This window comes from Microtus pennsylvanicus, chromosome 18 (genome assembly GCF_037038515.1).
Source record: "Microtus pennsylvanicus isolate mMicPen1 chromosome 18, mMicPen1.hap1, whole genome shotgun sequence".
NCBI classification, from domain to species: Eukaryota; Metazoa; Chordata; class Mammalia; order Rodentia; family Cricetidae; genus Microtus; species Microtus pennsylvanicus.
Genome location: NC_134596.1, coordinates 43,277,442 through 43,295,023, shown reverse-complemented (window position 1 = coordinate 43,295,023; position 17,582 = coordinate 43,277,442). Strand labels below are relative to the sequence as shown.

At 41.2% G+C, this 17,582-nt stretch overlaps 1 long non-coding RNA gene across 10 annotated transcripts in view; it reads left to right on the top strand.

Annotated features, from left to right (window-relative positions):
- LOC142837716 (uncharacterized) overlaps window positions 1-17,582 on the top strand; it is a 195,959-nt gene that overhangs the window by 161,285 nt on the left and 17,092 nt on the right. The gene's annotated exons all lie outside the window — the stretch shown is intronic.

The following is a 17,582-nucleotide window of genomic DNA, read 5'->3' as shown; positions in this document are numbered from 1 at the left end:
CGTTTTGTCTTGTTGACCATGTCCTTTGCTTTACAGAAGAAGCTTTTCAGTTTCAGGAGGTCCCATTGATTAATTTTGTTTCTCTCAGAGTCTGTGCTACTGGAGATAGATTTAGGAAGCAGTCTCCTGTGCCGATGCGTTCAAATGCCTTTTTTTTAAAATAAATATTTATTTATTACGTATACAATATTCTTTCTGTGTGTATGTCTGAAGGCCAGAAGAGAGCACCAGATGGTTGTGAGCCACCATGTGGTTGCTGGGAACTGAACTCAGGACCTTTGGAAGAGCAGGCAATGCTCTTAACCACTGAGCCATCTCTCCAGCCCCCGTTCAAATGCTTTTGATATTTTTATTTTTATATTTTTTTATTGTGGCTGAGGTCAATTATTTGAACTCTCAAATATTTTTATTGTTATTATCTGTTTGTTTATTTGTTGTTTTGCAACACAGGGTTTCGTTGTGTATCCTTGTATGCCCTGGGACTCACTTTGTAAACAAGACTGGCCTCAGATTCACAGAGATCCGCCTGCCTCTGCCTTCTAGTGATGGCATTAAAGGCTTACACTAAACACATTTTTTTTGAAAACAGGGTTTTCCTGTGTCACTTTGCTTGTCCTGAATCTCAATCTGCAGGACAAAGTAGCCTTAAACTCACAGTGATCTGCTTGCTTTGGTCTCCCTGATCTTGGAGGTGTTTTATGATCTATCTATCTATCTATCTATCTATCTATCTATCTATCATCTATTCATTCATTTATTAGTTTATTTATTTATTTTTTTGTTTTCTGAGACAGGGTTTCTCTCTAGCTTTCCTTCTTGCTTGCTTGCTTGATTTTTTTGCTTTCTTGCTCTCTTGGTTTTTTTCCCCTTCTTTTATTAGTTAGTTCTTGAGGCACGGTTTCTCTGTGTAACAGCCCTAGCTGTCTTCTCTCTCTCTCTCTCTCTCTCTCTCTCTCTCTCTCTCTCTCAAATATGTTTGGTTTTGTGTTTTGCTTTATGAGACAGGGTTTCTCTGCTGCTTTGGAGACTGTTGTTAAAACTAGCTCCTTTCTTGTAGACCAGGCTGTCCTAAAACTCCCAATGATCCTGTTTCTGTTAAATATGGAGCCAGTGCTCTTGAATGCCTTTGTCTGGTGAGGTCAAAAGCCACCCCCCCACAACCCTCCCCCCCACAACACACACACACAAACCAAACACAGGCACAGCCACACCCAGAGACACATAAATAAACTTTTAAATTAAGAAGAGCCTGGAGAGCTAGTTTCGCAGCTCTTCCAGAGAAATTGGGTTCAATTCCCAGCACCTGCATGGCAGCTCATAGTGATTGTAAATTCAGTTTCTGGGTGATCTGACATCTTCAGACCATTGCACATAAAATAAAGTTAAGAAAACCATAAAAAAATTCCTTAAGAAATTGAAATTTAACTAAGTCCTACACAATTGGAAACACTCTCAAATAAAAGTAAAATAAATGGAAAAGAATGCAGTGCTAAGTGCAGTTATGAAAATGTTTTGAAATGTGATACCTTCCCTGTCTCCCCCACATACACAAGCCACACTGAGAGATTTAAATAAAATCTGGGTAATCATTTATGTATCTGGCCTATGTCAGAGGGGCAGGGGAAGCTGAAGCCTTGTCCTTTGGGCTCCAGGTTCTCAGTACTGCATCAAAAACTCGAGTGTATAGTGAGCCCATGTCTGTCCTGCTGGCAGCACTCAGGAACTGGGAATACAAGGATCAGGAGATCATCTTCAACAACCCAGCAAGTGCAAACCATCCTGGTGGGAAAGAGACCCTCAAAAAGAAATCAATAAATTGACATTTTTATTTTTTTCCGTCGGAAGTGAAAATGTTCCAAATAATTCACTGCATCAGTATTCCTGGAAATGATATCAAAGTCAGAATTTTTCTTTTTTTTAACATTTTATTTTATTCTTATTATTTTCATTTTTATTTTTTTGGTTTTTCGAGACAGGGTTTCTCTGTGGTTTTGGAGCCTGTCCTGGAACTAGCTCTTGTAGACCAGGCTGGTCTCAAAATCACAGAGATCTGCCTGCCTCTGCCACCCAAGTGCTGGGATTAAAGGCGTGCGCCACCACTGCCTGGCGTAAATCAGAATTTTTCATATTATTCCATGGCTGTTGTAATTTTCTCTGTGGCAGACAGAGGCAGGCAGATTTCTGTGAGTTTGAGGCCAGCCTGGTCGTCTACAGTTCCAGGACAGGTGCCAAAGCTACAGAGAATCCTTGTCTCAGAAAACCAAAAAAAAAATAATAATTTTTTCTCTGCGTCTCATGTGTCCTGTGTCTTTCTCTAAGCAGGCCCAGGAATCCTAAGCGGCTGTAGGCGATCTAGGAAATCTCCTGTAGCAGGGGCCCTGGCCTCCACTCCTGGCCCCTGAGGGCACCTGGTAAAAGTGAGAAGGCAGATTTCAGAGACTAGTAAAGTTCAAGGTCACCAGCCCTTCCCAACAGCTAGAACCTTTAAAGGGTGAGGCTACAATTTAATTGGCCTGCTTAGATATGGATATTTTTGTTGTGGTTCTTGTTTTACAGGGCAGGAACAGACATCCAAGTGGGAATTTTTCCACGGCTGTTTTAATTTTCTCAGACTCGGTATTTAGTATGAGAAGTGGGGTGTGGGGTTGTACAAACACAACTACTGAAAAAGAACCGTAAGAAAGCAGGCCTCACTTTGTAGACACTTTGTAGACAAGGCTGGCCTCAGACTCACAGAGATCTAGCTGCCCCTGCCTCTACCTCTGCTTCCTAGTGCCGGAATTAAAGGCCTGTACTAAACACACTTTTCCCCCCTAAGAAAGGGTTTCTCTGTGTCTGTCGCTTTGCCTGTCCTGAAACTCACACTGCAGAACAAGGTGGCCTCAAACTCACAGCGGTTTGCCTGTTTCTGCCTCTCCTGATTTCTAAGGGCTGAGAACTGAGAATAAAGAAATGTGCTGCCCAAAATATACTGCTGCTGCTGCAATTAAAAAAATAAATTAAAATAAAATAACCTGAGATAAACAAAGAAAAAAAGGAAAACACCTGTTTTTTCCTTCCTTCCTTTCTTTTTCCTTACTTGTTTTTTTCTGTTTTCTTCTTTTATTATTATTATTATTAATTTTTGGTGCAGGGTTTCTCTGTATAATACCTTTAACTCACTATATAAACCAGGCTGTCATCTTGGTAACATTATGGTTTTGTATTATGGTTTTGTTTTTTCTTATTTCTTGTCTGTAAATCAACAAATCAACATTTCTTTTCTCTCTCTCTCTCTCTCTCTCTCTCTCTCTCTCTCTCTCTCTCTTTCTCTCTCACTCATTTAATTTATGTTTTATTTTATTTTTGGTTTCTGTTCTTGTTTTTATTTTCAAGGAAGGGTTTCTCTGTTGCTTTGGAGCCTGTCTTTGGAACTAGCTCTTGTCAACCAGGCTGGCTGGCCTCAAACTCCCAGAGATCCACCTGCCTCTCTGCCAGATATGGAACCAGTCATCTTGGTTAGTTCAAAAGCCACCCCATAACCACACACACACACACACACAACACACACACACACACAGAGGCACACCCAGAGAAACATAATTTTTTTTTTTTGGTTTTTTGAGACAGGGTTTCTCTGTGGCTTTGGAGCCTGTCCTGGAACTAGCTCCATAGACCAGGCTGGTGTCGAACTCACAGAGATCCGCCTGCCTCTGCCTCCTAGAGTGCTGGGATTAAAGGCTTGCGCCACCACCGCGCAATGATGCCCCTACTATAAAAATGGGTTTCAGAAACCGGCCTTTTGCCACAGTGTCAGAAGCCCAAACTCTGCCTGTGGTCTCAGCTAGCTGATAAGCTTCTGTGACTCGCGGTATGTTTTTATTTTTAAGTTTGTTTTTGGTTTATTAGACTTGGTGGTGTTCTCATCTTTGCATGACCCCCCCCCCTCGACCCAACATTTAAGTGTCTTTCAACCATTTTAGATCCCTCTGTTGAGAGTTCTCTGTTTAGGTCTGTACTCCATTTTTTAAAATTGGATTATTTGTTCTTTGGATGACCAATTTCTCGAGTTCTTTGTGTATTTTGGAGATTAGTGAAGATCTTTTCCCATTCTGTAAGGCTGTCGTTTTGTCTTGTTGGCCATGTTCTTGCTTTACAGAAGCTTTTCAGTTTCAGGAGGTCTCACTTATTAATTGTTTCTCTCAGTGTCCTTTACATATTTACCTAAACGTGGTATTGCTGGGTCTTGAGGAAGGTTGTTTCCTAATTTTCTGAGAAATCGCCACACTGACATCCAAAGGGGGCTATACCAGCTTGCATTCCCACCAGCGATGCAGGAGTGTTCCCTTTTCCCCACATCCTCTCCAGCATAAGTTGTCATCAGTGTTTTAGATCTTGGCCATTCTTACAGGTATAAAGTGGAATCTCAGAGCTGTTTTGATTTACATATCTCTGATGACTAAGGGTTGTTGTGTTATGGAGCGGCGGGGCTGGGCTGTGTCCCGCCACCCAGCTAGCTTATGCCCAGAATAATTACACGGAAACTGTATTCTTTTAAACACTGCCTGACCCATTAGTTTCAGTTTCTTATTGGCTAGCTTTTACATATTGATCTAACCCATTTCTATTAATCTGTGTAGCCCACAAGCTGGCTTACCAGGAATGATCTTAACCTGCGTCTGTCTGGAGTGGGAGAACCATGGCGACTCCTTGACTCAGCTTCTTTCTCCCAGCATTCCATTCTGTTTACTCCGCCTACCTAAGGGTTGGCCTATCAAATGGGTCTAGGCAGTTTCTTTATTAATAAGAAATCACTCCCACATCATTTCCCCTTTTTCTGTTTAAACAAAAAAGAAAGGCTTTAACTTTAACATAATAAAATTACATATAGCAAAACAGTTATTAAGCAAGAATCACAGTTACAATATTTATATCTATTTTATCTTTTATCATAACAATGGAAAACTATAACTACCTATCCATTCTTCAACTCCATCAAAGACTCCAGAAGGATACAATATTACCTAAGTAAACAAGAAAATGACAGAGACATCTCGCTTCCTGTACAGTCACCCAAAGTTCCTCTGTACCATTGGGGCATCCATCTTCAGCCTTCAGGCCCATAGTATCCAGGAGACATTTCCATGAAGCAGGCAATTTCAAAGACAGTTCAGTCACTATCTGCTGTGTCCTGCAGAATGTCTCGCAGACTCTTTCATGAGTCATGAACCCCAAAAGACCGTCTCACCTTTAGGCAAGTTCAGCAGTCCTCTCTCTGTGGGTTCTCTGTGTCCATTTTATGCAACAGTCCAGGCAAGAGCAGTTTCTTGCCCAAATGGCTATCAAACTCCATAAGGATCCTCTTCGATGCCCATCTTCCTCTCGAAGTAGATTGGTGCCACCAGGAGCAGACATGTCTCATTGTCATGAAAAGTCCTAAGTTATTAAAATATTTTAAATGCCATATTCTGTAGCCTTTGAGAGATATGAAGAATGCCTATCTGAAATATATCTCTATATATCTAGAAAATCTAAGTAACATGACTACAAACTTGACTATTATTTATGATTATCCATCAACAACCTATATTTCCTAATTATACATTACATTTTAAAAATGAACTACACAATCACACCTTATTCAAGATCAAAAATACATATACATATAACAAAATTGACCTTAAAATCCATACCAATGCAAATTATTCATACCTATATCATACCCCCCTTTAAATGTAAAAGAACATTTATAAACAATTTTTGGGAATATGGGCGCAGTTTTTTCTCTCCAAACTGCTTCCTGCTGAATGGGGGCGTCGTTAATTAGGTCTTTCATGGTATAACCTGTGTGCTAGTTTCATCTCAGTTGGCAGTTGAGCGAAGCAATTTTTTGAAGATGTTCACAACAACCTTTCAGGAGGGCGTGGTCTATCATACCAAATTGTAATAGAAGAAATCCACAGGGTCTGGTCCTCTGTGAAAACAAAAGAAGACCCTCTCCAAAGCATCATATTCTTAGACCCAAATTTTGAAATCGTAATACCCTTATATCCATTCTGGTTTAGCTTGGCAGCCCATGTAATGAAATGTCTCTCTGTACTTAGCTCCTTTAGAGTCAAAAATTTTAAAGAAAGCACAATGTACATAATCCAGACTCTCTGTGAATTTTCCATTTTTACGTGGCTTATTTTTCTTTATTTCTTTTAATCTCTTAACTATCTGTACTCTGTCTCTTTAAAGACTTTACCTTATTTTTTTTTAAACCATTAACTTTATTCTCTATATTCTTTTTCTTCTCTCTCTCAAGCCTACGTACATTCATCCAACAGTATGGTCTTTTATGTCTGAATCTGTTTTATTGTGAATCTGTAACATTTTTTTACTATCCAGGAGCATTTCTTAAAATGTTAAGCAGTTCTTAAAAACTTAAGTTGCACCATGTATAGGTAATACGGTAATAAGGTACAGCCTGTTTCCTGCCCAATCTAAACCTTAACTGCGCTGTTTTTATGGTAATTACGGTAGTTCCTACCTGAGACCAGCACAGTTCAGCATGGCGGAGCTGAGCAGCTCCTGCCTCAGAGTCATTTGGTGCCCCTGAGCCACACACAGTTCCAGGCACACAGCAGTCCACATTGCCATCAACCAAGCCATAGAGCTTTACTCCAAATGCTCCATTCAAAAGCTCTGTCTCCCACAGGGGCCAGACAGAGATCGCAATGGCGGCACAGCCCAGAAAGCCGGCATTTTAGAACAGCCAGTTTTTTCCTGCTGCTGAGTCAGGACAATTTCTTTGCAGCGCGCAACCCACAAACAGCAAAAAGCTGTCTTAAATTCTCTCTCTCTCTCTCTCTCTCTCTCTCTCTCTCTCTCTCTCTCCTTTTTAAGCCCTCTCAGGTTTTACGTGGAGTTCATTAGCACGTTGGGCGCCACTGTTGTGTTATGGAGCGGCGGGGCTGGGCTGTGTCCCGCCACCCAGCTAGCTTATGCCCAGAATAATTACACGGAAACTGTATTCTTTTAAACACTGCCTGACCCATTAGTTTCAGTTTCTTATTGGCTAGCTTTTACATATTGATCTAACCCATTTCTATTAATCTGTGTAGCCCACAAGCTGGCTTACCAGGAATGATCTTAACCTGCGTCTGTTTGGAGTGGGAGAACCATGGCGACTCCTTGACTCAGCTTCTTTCTCCCAGCATTCCATTCTGTTTACTCCGCCTACCTAAGGGTTGGCCTATCAAATGGGTCTAGGCAGTTTCTTTATTAATAAGAAATCACTCCCACATCAAAGGGTGTTGAACATTTCCTTAAGTGTCTTTCAGCCATTTTAGATTTTTCGGTTGAGAGTTCTCTGTTTAGGTCTGTACCTCCATGTTGTGAATTGGATTATTTGTTCTTGAGATGACCAATGTCTTGAGTTCTTTGTATATTTTGGAGATCAGACCTCTGTCTGATGTGGGGTTAGTGAAGATCTTTGCCCATTCTGTAAGGCCGTCGTTTTGTCTTGTTGACCATGTCCTTTGCTTTACAGAAGAAGCTTTTCAGTTTCAGGAGGTCCCATTGATTAATTTTGTTTCTCTCAGAGTCTGTGCTACTGGAGATAGATTTAGGAAGCGGTCTCCTGTGCCGATGCGTTCAAATGCCTTTTTTTTAAAATAAATATTTATTTATTACGTATACAATATTCTTTCTGTGTGTATGTCTGAAGGCCAGAAGAGAGCACCAGATGGTTGTGAGCCACCATGTGGTTGCTGGGAACTGAACTCAGGACCTTTGGAAGAGCAGGCAATGCTCTTAACCACTGAGCCATCTCTCCAGCCCCCGTTCAAATGCTTTTGATATTTTTATTTTTATATTTTTTTTATTGTGGCTGAGGTCAATTATTTGAACTCTCAAATATTTTTATTGTTATTATCTGTTTGTTTATTTGTTGTTTTGCAACACAGGGTTTCGTTGTGTATCCTTGTATGCCCTGGGACTCACTTTGTAAACAAGACTGGCCTCAGATTCACAGAGATCCGCCTGCCTCTGCCTTCTAGTGATGGCATTAAAGGCTTACACTAAACACATTTTTTTTGAAAACAGGGTTTTCCTGTGTCACTTTGCTTGTCCTGAATCTCAATCTGCAGGACAAAGTAGCCTTAAACTCACAGTGATCTGCCTGCTTTGGTCTCCCTGATCTTGGAGGTGTTTTATGATCTATCTATCTATCTATCTATCTATCTATCTATCTATCTATCTATCTATTCATTCATTTATTAGTTTATTTATTTATTTTTTTGTTTTCTGAGACAGGGTTTCTCTCTAGCTTTCCTTCTTGCTTGCTTGCTTGATTTTTTTGCTTTCTTGCTCTCTTGGTTTTTTTCCCCTTCTTTTATTAGTTAGTTCTTGAGGCACGGTTTCTCTGTGTAACAGCCCTAGCTGTCTTCTCTCTCTCTCTCTCTCTCTCTCTCTCTCTCTCTCTCTCTCTCTCAAATATGTTTGGTTTTGTGTTTTGCTTTATGAGACAGGGTTTCTCTGCTGCTTTGGAGACTGTTGTTAAAACTAGCTCCTTTCTTGTAGACCAGGCTGTCCTAAAACTCCCAATGATCCTGTTTCTGTTAAATATGGAGCCAGTGCTCTTGAATGCCTTTGTCTGGTGAGGTCAAAAGCCACCCCCCCACAACCCTCCCCCCCACAACACACACACACAAACCAAACACAGGCACAGCCACACCCAGAGACACATAAATAAACTTTTAAATTAAGAAGAGCCTGGAGAGCTAGTTTCGCAGCTCTTCCAGAGAAATTGGGTTCAATTCCCAGCACCTGCATGGCAGCTCATAGTGATTGTAAATTCAGTTTCTGGGTGATCTGACATCTTCAGACCATTGCACATAAAATAAAGTTAAGAAAACCATAAAAAAATTCCTTAAGAAATTGAAATTTAACTAAGTCCTACACAATTGGAAACACTCTCAAATAAAAGTAAAATAAATGGAAAAGAATGCAGTGCTAAGTGCAGTTATGAAAATGTTTTGAAATGTGATACCTTCCCTGTCTCCCCCACATACACAAGCCACACTGAGAGATTTAAATAAAATCTGGGTAATCATTTATGTATCTGGCCTATGTCAGAGGGGCAGGGGAAGCTGAAGCCTTGTCCTTTGGGCTCCAGGTTCTCAGTACTGCATCAAAAACTCGAGTGTATAGTGAGCCCATGTCTGTCCTGCTGGCAGCACTCAGGAACTGGGAATACAAGGATCAGGAGATCATCTTCAACAACCCAGCAAGTGCAAACCATCCTGGTGGGAAAGAGACCCTCAAAAAGAAATCAATAAATTGACATTTTTATTTTTTTCCGTCGGAAGTGAAAATGTTCCAAATAATTCACTGCATCAGTATTCCTGGAAATGATATCAAAGTCAGAATTTTTCTTTTTTTTAACATTTTATTTTATTCTTATTATTTTCATTTTTATTTTTTTGGTTTTTCGAGACAGGGTTTCTCTGTGGTTTTGGAGCCTGTCCTGGAACTAGCTCTTGTAGACCAGGCTGGTCTCAAAATCACAGAGATCTGCCTGCCTCTGCCACCCAAGTGCTGGGATTAAAGGCGTGCGCCACCACTGCCTGGCGTAAATCAGAATTTTTCATATTATTCCATGGCTGTTGTAATTTTCTCTGTGGCAGACAGAGGCAGGCAGATTTCTGTGAGTTTGAGGCCAGCCTGGTCGTCTACAGTTCCAGGACAGGTGCCAAAGCTACAGAGAATCCTTGTCTCAGAAAACCAAAAAAAAAATAATAATTTTTTCTCTGCGTCTCATGTGTCCTGTGTCTTTCTCTAAGCAGGCCCAGGAATCCTAAGCGGCTGTAGGCGATCTAGGAAATCTCCTGTAGCAGGGGCCCTGGCCTCCACTCCTGGCCCCTGAGGGCACCTGGTAAAAGTGAGAAGGCAGATTTCAGAGACTAGTAAAGTTCAAGGTCACCAGCCCTTCCCAACAGCTAGAACCTTTAAAGGGTGAGGCTACAATTTAATTGGCCTGCTTAGATATGGATATTTTTGTTGTGGTTCTTGTTTTACAGGGCAGGAACAGACATCCAAGTGGGAATTTTTCCACGGCTGTTTTAATTTTCTCAGACTCGGTATTTAGTATGAGAAGTGGGGTGTGGGGTTGTACAAACACAACTACTGAAAAAGAACCGTAAGAAAGCAGGCCTCACTTTGTAGACACTTTGTAGACAAGGCTGGCCTCAGACTCACAGAGATCTAGCTGCCCCTGCCTCTACCTCTGCTTCCTAGTGCCGGAATTAAAGGCCTGTACTAAACACACTTTTCCCCCCTAAGAAAGGGTTTCTCTGTGTCTGTCGCTTTGCCTGTCCTGAAACTCACACTGCAGAACAAGGTGGCCTCAAACTCACAGCGGTTTGCCTGTTTCTGCCTCTCCTGATTTCTAAGGGCTGAGAACTGAGAATAAAGAAATGTGCTGCCCAAAATATACTGCTGCTGCTGCAATTAAAAAAATAAATTAAAATAAAATAACCTGAGATAAACAAAGAAAAAAAGGAAAACACCTGTTTTTTCCTTCCTTCCTTTCTTTTTCCTTACTTGTTTTTTTCTGTTTTCTTCTTTTATTATTATTATTATTAATTTTTGGTGCAGGGTTTCTCTGTATAATACCTTTAACTCACTATATAAACCAGGCTGTCATCTTGGTAACATTATGGTTTTGTATTATGGTTTTGTTTTTTCTTATTTCTTGTCTGTAAATCAACAAATCAACATTTCTTTCTCTCTCTCTCTCTCTCTCTCTCTCTCTCTCTCTCTCTCTCTCTTTCTCTCTCACTCATTTAATTTATGTTTTATTTTATTTTTGGTTTCTGTTCTTGTTTTTATTTTCAAGGAAGGGTTTCTCTGTTGCTTTGGAGCCTGTCTTTGGAACTAGCTCTTGTCAACCAGGCTGGCTGGCCTCAAACTCCCAGAGATCCACCTGCCTCTCTGCCAGATATGGAACCAGTCATCTTGGTTAGTTCAAAAGCCACCCCATAACCACACACACACACACACACAACACACACACACACACAGAGGCACACCCAGAGAAACATAATTTTTTTTTTTTGGTTTTTTGAGACAGGGTTTCTCTGTGGCTTTGGAGCCTGTCCTGGAACTAGCTCCATAGACCAGGCTGGTGTCGAACTCACAGAGATCCGCCTGCCTCTGCCTCCTAGAGTGCTGGGATTAAAGGCTTGCGCCACCACCGCGCAATGATGCCCCTACTATAAAAATGGGTTTCAGAAACCGGCCTTTTGCCACAGTGTCAGAAGCCCAAACTCTGCCTGTGGTCTCAGCTAGCTGATAAGCTTCTGTGACTCGCGGTATGTTTTTATTTTTAAGTTTGTTTTTGGTTTATTAGACTTGGTGGTGTTCTCATCTTTGCATGACCCCCCCCCTCGACCCAACATTTAAGTGTCTTTCAACCATTTTAGATCCCTCTGTTGAGAGTTCTCTGTTTAGGTCTGTACTCCATTTTTTAAAATTGGATTATTTGTTCTTTGGATGACCAATTTCTCGAGTTCTTTGTGTATTTTGGAGATTAGTGAAGATCTTTTCCCATTCTGTAAGGCTGTCGTTTTGTCTTGTTGGCCATGTTCTTGCTTTACAGAAGCTTTTCAGTTTCAGGAGGTCTCACTTATTAATTGTTTCTCTCAGTGTCCTTTACATATTTACCTAAACGTGGTATTGCTGGGTCTTGAGGAAGGTTGTTTCCTAATTTTCTGAGAAATCGCCACACTGACATCCAAAGGGGGCTATACCAGCTTGCATTCCCACCAGCGATGCAGGAGTGTTCCCTTTTCCCCACATCCTCTCCAGCATAAGTTGTCATCAGTGTTTTAGATCTTGGCCATTCTTACAGGTATAAAGTGGAATCTCAGAGCTGTTTTGATTTACATATCTCTGATGACTAAGGGTGTTGAACATTTCCTTAAGTGTCTTTCAGCCATTTTAGATTTTTCGGTTGAGAGTTCTCTGTTTAGGTCTGTACCTCCATGTTGTGAATTGGATTATTTGTTCTTGAGATGACCAATGTCTTGAGTTCTTTGTATATTTTGGAGATCAGACCTCTGTCTGATGTGGGGTTAGTGAAGATCTTTGCCCATTCTGTAAGGCCGTCGTTTTGTCTTGTTGACCATGTCCTTTGCTTTACAGAAGAAGCTTTTCAGTTTCAGGAGGTCCCATTGATTAATTTTGTTTCTCTCAGAGTCTGTGCTACTGGAGTTAGATTTAGGAAGCGGTCTCCTGTGCCGATGCGTTCAAATGCCTTTTTTTAAAATAAATATTTATTTATTATGTATACAATATTCTTTCTGTGTGTATGTCTGAAGGCCAGAAGAGAGCACCAGACCCTATTACAGATGGTTGTGAGCCACCATGTGGTTGCTGGGAACTGAACTCAGGACCTTTGGAAGAGCAGGCAATGCTCTTAACCACTGAGCCATCTCTCCAGCCCCCGTTCAAATGCTTTTGATATTTTTATTTTTATATTTTTTTTATTGTGGCTGAGGTCAATTATTTGAACTCTCAAATATTTTTATTGTTATTATCTGTTTGTTTATTTGTTGTTTTGCAACACAGGGTTTCGTTGTGTATCCTTGTATGCCCTGGGACTCACTTTGTAAACAAGACTGGCCTCAGATTCACAGAGATCCGCCTGCCTCTGCCTTCTAGTGATGGCATTAAAGGCTTACACTAAACACATTTTTTTTGAAAACAGGGTTTTCCTGTGTCACTTTGCTTGTCCTGAATCTCAATCTGCAGGACAAAGTAGCCTTAAACTCACAGTGATCTGCCTGCTTTGGTCTCCCTGATCTTGGAGGTGTTTTATGATCTATCTATCTATCTATCTATCTATCTATCTATCTATCTATCTATCTATTCATTCATTTATTAGTTTATTTATTTATTTTTTTGTTTTCTGAGACAGGGTTTCTCTCTAGCTTTCCTTCTTGCTTGCTTGCTTGATTTTTTTGCTTTCTTGCTCTCTTGGTTTTTTTCCCCTTCTTTTATTAGTTAGTTCTTGAGGCACGGTTTCTCTGTGTAACAGCCCTAGCTGTCTTCTCTCTCTCTCTCTCTCTCTCTCTCTCTCTCTCTCTCTCTCTCTCAAATATGTTTGGTTTTGTGTTTTGCTTTATGAGACAGGGTTTCTCTGCTGCTTTGGAGACTGTTGTTAAAACTAGCTCCTTTCTTGTAGATCAGGCTGTCCTAAAACTCCCAATGATCCTGTTTCTGTTAAATATGGAGCCAGTGCTCTTGAATGCCTTTGTCTGGTGAGGTCAAAAGCCACCCCCCCACAACCCTCCCCCCCACAACACACACACAAACCAAACACAGGCACAGCCACACCCAGAGACACATAAATAAACTTTTAAATTAAGAAGAGCCTGGAGAGCTAGTTTCGCAGCTCTTCCAGAGAAATTGGGTTCAATTCCCAGCACCTGCATGGCAGCTCATAGTGATTGTAAATTCAGTTTCTGGGTGATCTGACATCTTCAGACATTTGCACATAAAATAAAGTTAAGAAAACCATAAAAAAATTCCTTAAGAAATTGAAATTTAACTAAGTCCTACACAATTGGAAACACTCTCAAATAAAAGTAAAATAAATGGAAAAGAATGCAGTGCTAAGTGCAGTTATGAAAATGTTTTGAAATGTGATACCTTCCCTGTCTCCCCCACATACACAAGCCACACTGAGAGATTTAAATAAAATCTGGGTAATCATTTATGTATCTGGCCTATGTCAGAGGGGCAGGGGAAGCTGAAGCCTTGTCCTTTGGGCTCCAGGTTCTCAGTACTGCATCAAAAACTCGAGTGTATAGTGAGCCCATGTCTGTCCTGCCGGCAGCACTCAGGAACTGGGAATACAAGGATCAGGAGATCATCTTCAACAACCCAGCAAGTGCAAACCATCCTGGTGGGAAAGAGACCCTCAAAAAGAAATCAATAAAATGACATTTTTATTTTTTTCTGTCGGAAGTGAAAATATTCCAAATAATTCACTGCATCAGTATTCCTGGAAATGATATCAAAGTCAGAATTTTTCTTTTTTTAACATTTTATTTTATCCTTATTATTTTCATTTTTATTTTTTTGGTTTTTCGAGACAGGGTTTCTCTGTGGTTTTGGAGCCTGTCCTGGAACTAGCTCTTGTAGACCAGGCTGGTCTCGAAATCACAGAGATCTGCCTGCCTCTGCCTCCCAAGTGCTGGGATTGATTAAAGGCGTGCGCCACCACTGCCTGGCGTAAATCAGAATTTTTCATATTATTCCATGGCTGTTGTAATTTTCTCTGTGGCAGACAGAGGCAGGCAGATCTCTGTGAGTTTGAGGCCAGCCTGGTCGTCTACAGTTCCAGGACAGTTGCCAAGCTACAGAAAATCCTTGTCTCAGAAAACCAAAAAAAAAAAATTTTTTTTCTCTGCTTCTCAAGTGTCCTGTGTCTTTCTCTAAGCAGGCCCAGGAATCCTAAGCGGCTGTAGGCGATCTAGGAAATCTCCTGTAGCAGGGGCCCTGGCCTCCACTCCTGGCCCCTGAGGGCACCTGGTAAAAGTGAGAAGGCAGATTTCAGAGACTAGTAAAGTTCAAGGTCACCAGCCCTTCCCAACAGCTAGAACCTTTAAAGGGTGAGGCTACAATTTAATTGGCCTGCTTAGATATGGATATTTTTGTTGTGGTTCTTGTTTTACAGGGCAGGAACAGACATCCAAGTGGGAATTTTTCCACGGCTGTTTTAATTTTCTCAGACTCGGTATTTAGTATGAGAAGTGGGGTGTGGGGTTGTACAAACACAACTACTGAAAAAGAACCCTAAGAAAGCAGGCCTCCCTCCCTTCCTCCCTTCCTCCCTCCCCCAGTTCCTCCCTCTCACCAAGCCACAATTGTGGCATCCCCTTGGCCCACATAGTCCTTTCACTGATCATTCAGACACACTCTTTTTTTATTTTTGAATTTTGTGTGAAGTCAATTAATTGACCTCTTAGATTATTATTATTATTAGTTTATTTGTGTGTTTTGTTTTGTTTTTTTACATAGAGGTTCCCTGTGTCCCTGGAACTCACTTTGTAGACAAGGCTGGCCTCAGACTCACAGAGATCTAGCTGCCCCTGCCTCTACCTCTGCTTCCTAGTGCCGGAATTAAAGGCCTGTACTAAACACACTTTTGCCCCCTAAGAAAGGGTTTCTCTGTGTCTGTCGCTTTGCCTGTCCTAAAACTCACACTGCAGAACAAGGTGGCCTCAAACTCACAGCGATTTGCCTGTTTCTGCCTCTCCTGATTTCTGAGGGCTGAGAACTGAGAATAAAGAAATGTGCTGCCCAAAATATACTGCTGCTGCTGCAATTAAAAAAATAAATTAAAATAAAATAACCTGAGATAAACAAAGAAAAAAAGGAAAACACCTGTTTTTTCCTTCCTTCCTTTCTTTTTCCTTACTTGCTTTTTTTCTGTTTTCTTCTTTTATTATTATTATTATTATTATTGGTGCAGGGTTTCTCTGTATAATACCTTTAACTCACTATATAAACCAGGCTGTCATCTTGGTAACATTATGGTTTTGTATTATGGTTTTGTTTTTTCTTATTTCTTGTCTGTAAATCAACAAATCAACATTTCTTTTCTCTCTCTCTCTCTCTCTCTCTCTCTCTCTCTCTCTCTCTCTCTCTCTCTCTCTCCTTTAATTTATGTTTTATTTTATTTTTGGTTTCTGTTTTTGTTTTTATTTTCAAGGAAGGGTTTCTCTGTTGCTTTGGAGCCTGTCTTTGGAACTAGCTCTTGTCAACCAGGCTGGCTGGCCTCAAACTCCCAGAGATCCACCTGCCTCTCTGCCAGATATGGAACCAGTCATCTTGGTTAGTTCAAAAGCCACCCCATAACCACACACACACACAAACACACACACACACACAGAGGCACACCCAGAGAAACATAATTTTTTTTTTTTGGTTTTTCGAAACAGGGTTTCTCTGTGGCTTTGGAGCCTGTCCTGGAACTAGCTCCATAGACCAGGCTGGTGTCGAACTCACAGAGATCCGCCTGCCTCTGCCTCCTAGAGTGCTGGGATTAAAGGCTTGTGCCACCACCGCGCAATGATGCCCCTACTATAAAAATGGGTTTCAGAAACCGGCCTTTTGCCACAGTGTCAGAAGCCCAAACTCTGCCTGTGGTCTCAGCTAGCTGATAAGCTTCTGTGACTCGCAGTGTGTTTTTATTTTTAAGTTTGTTTTTGGTTTATTAGACTTGGTGGTGTTCTCATCTTTGCATGACCCCCCCCCCTCGACCCAACATTTAAGTGTCTTTCAACCATTTTAGATCCCTCTGTTGAGAGTTCTCTGTTTAGGTCTGTACTCCATTTTTTAAAATTGGATTATTTGTTCTTTGGATGACCAATTTCTCGAGTTCTTTGTGTATTTTGGAGATTAGTGAAGATCTTTTCCCATTCTGTAAGGCCGTCGTTTTGTCTTGTTGGCCATGTTCTTTGCTTTACAGAAGCTTTTCAGTTTCAGAAGGTCTCAGTTATTAATTGTTTCTCTCAGTGTCTGTGCTTCTGGGGTTCTATTTACCAAGCGTTCTCCTGTGTCAATGTGTTCAAGTGCATTTGATATTTTTATATTTATATTCTTTTATTGTGGATGAAGTCAATTATTTGAACTCTCAAATATTTTTATTGATATTATCTCTCTATTTGTTTGCTTATTTGTGGTTGTTCAACTTAATTTTTCGTTGTGTACCCTTGTATGCCCTGGGACTCACTTTTTAGACAAGACTGGCCTCAGACTCACAGAGATCACAGAGAGTGATCTTCCTCTGCCTCCTAGTGCTGAGATTCAAGGCATGCACTAAACACCTTTTTTTATATATTTATTTTCCTAATAATTTATTTATTTTCATTCTACTGGCATTGGTGTTTTGCCTGCATGTATGTCTATCTGAGGGTGTCAGATCTTGGAGTTACCGACAGCTGTTGACTGCCATGTGGGTGGTAAGGAATTGAACCTGGGTCCTCTGGAAGAGCAGTCAGAACTCTTAACCACAGAGCCATCTCTCTCCAGCCCTCACCTTTTTTTTTTTTGAAAACGGGGTTTCTCTGTGTCACTTTGCCTGTCCTGAATCTCAATCTGCAGAACAAGGGAGCCTTAAACTCACAGTGATCTGCCTGCCTTGGTCTCCCTGATCTTGGAGGTGTTTTTATCATCCCTCTGTCTGGCTATCTAGCTATCTATCCATTCATTTTTTTTTTTGTTTTCTGAGACAGGATTTTTCTCTAGCTTTGGAGTCTGTCCTGGGTTCAGACCTGGTCACAGCTGTACCTGGAAACAAACCAAAACAAAAACAAAGCAAAGCAAAGCAAAGCAAAAGCCAGGCAGGACTGTATGGTTGACCTTCCCTTTCCCCCTCCCCCATGGGCTCCTCAGAGGCGGTGAGGCCTCCTGCAGGGAATCCACAGAGCCTCTGCCCAAGGCTCTCCAGGGAACCCACTCTCTCCCTTTCCCCCAGCCCCAGGGCTGCCGGCCACATCTATCTCAGGCATATGTGGCGGGCACTCTGGCTATCCGGGACGTGACAG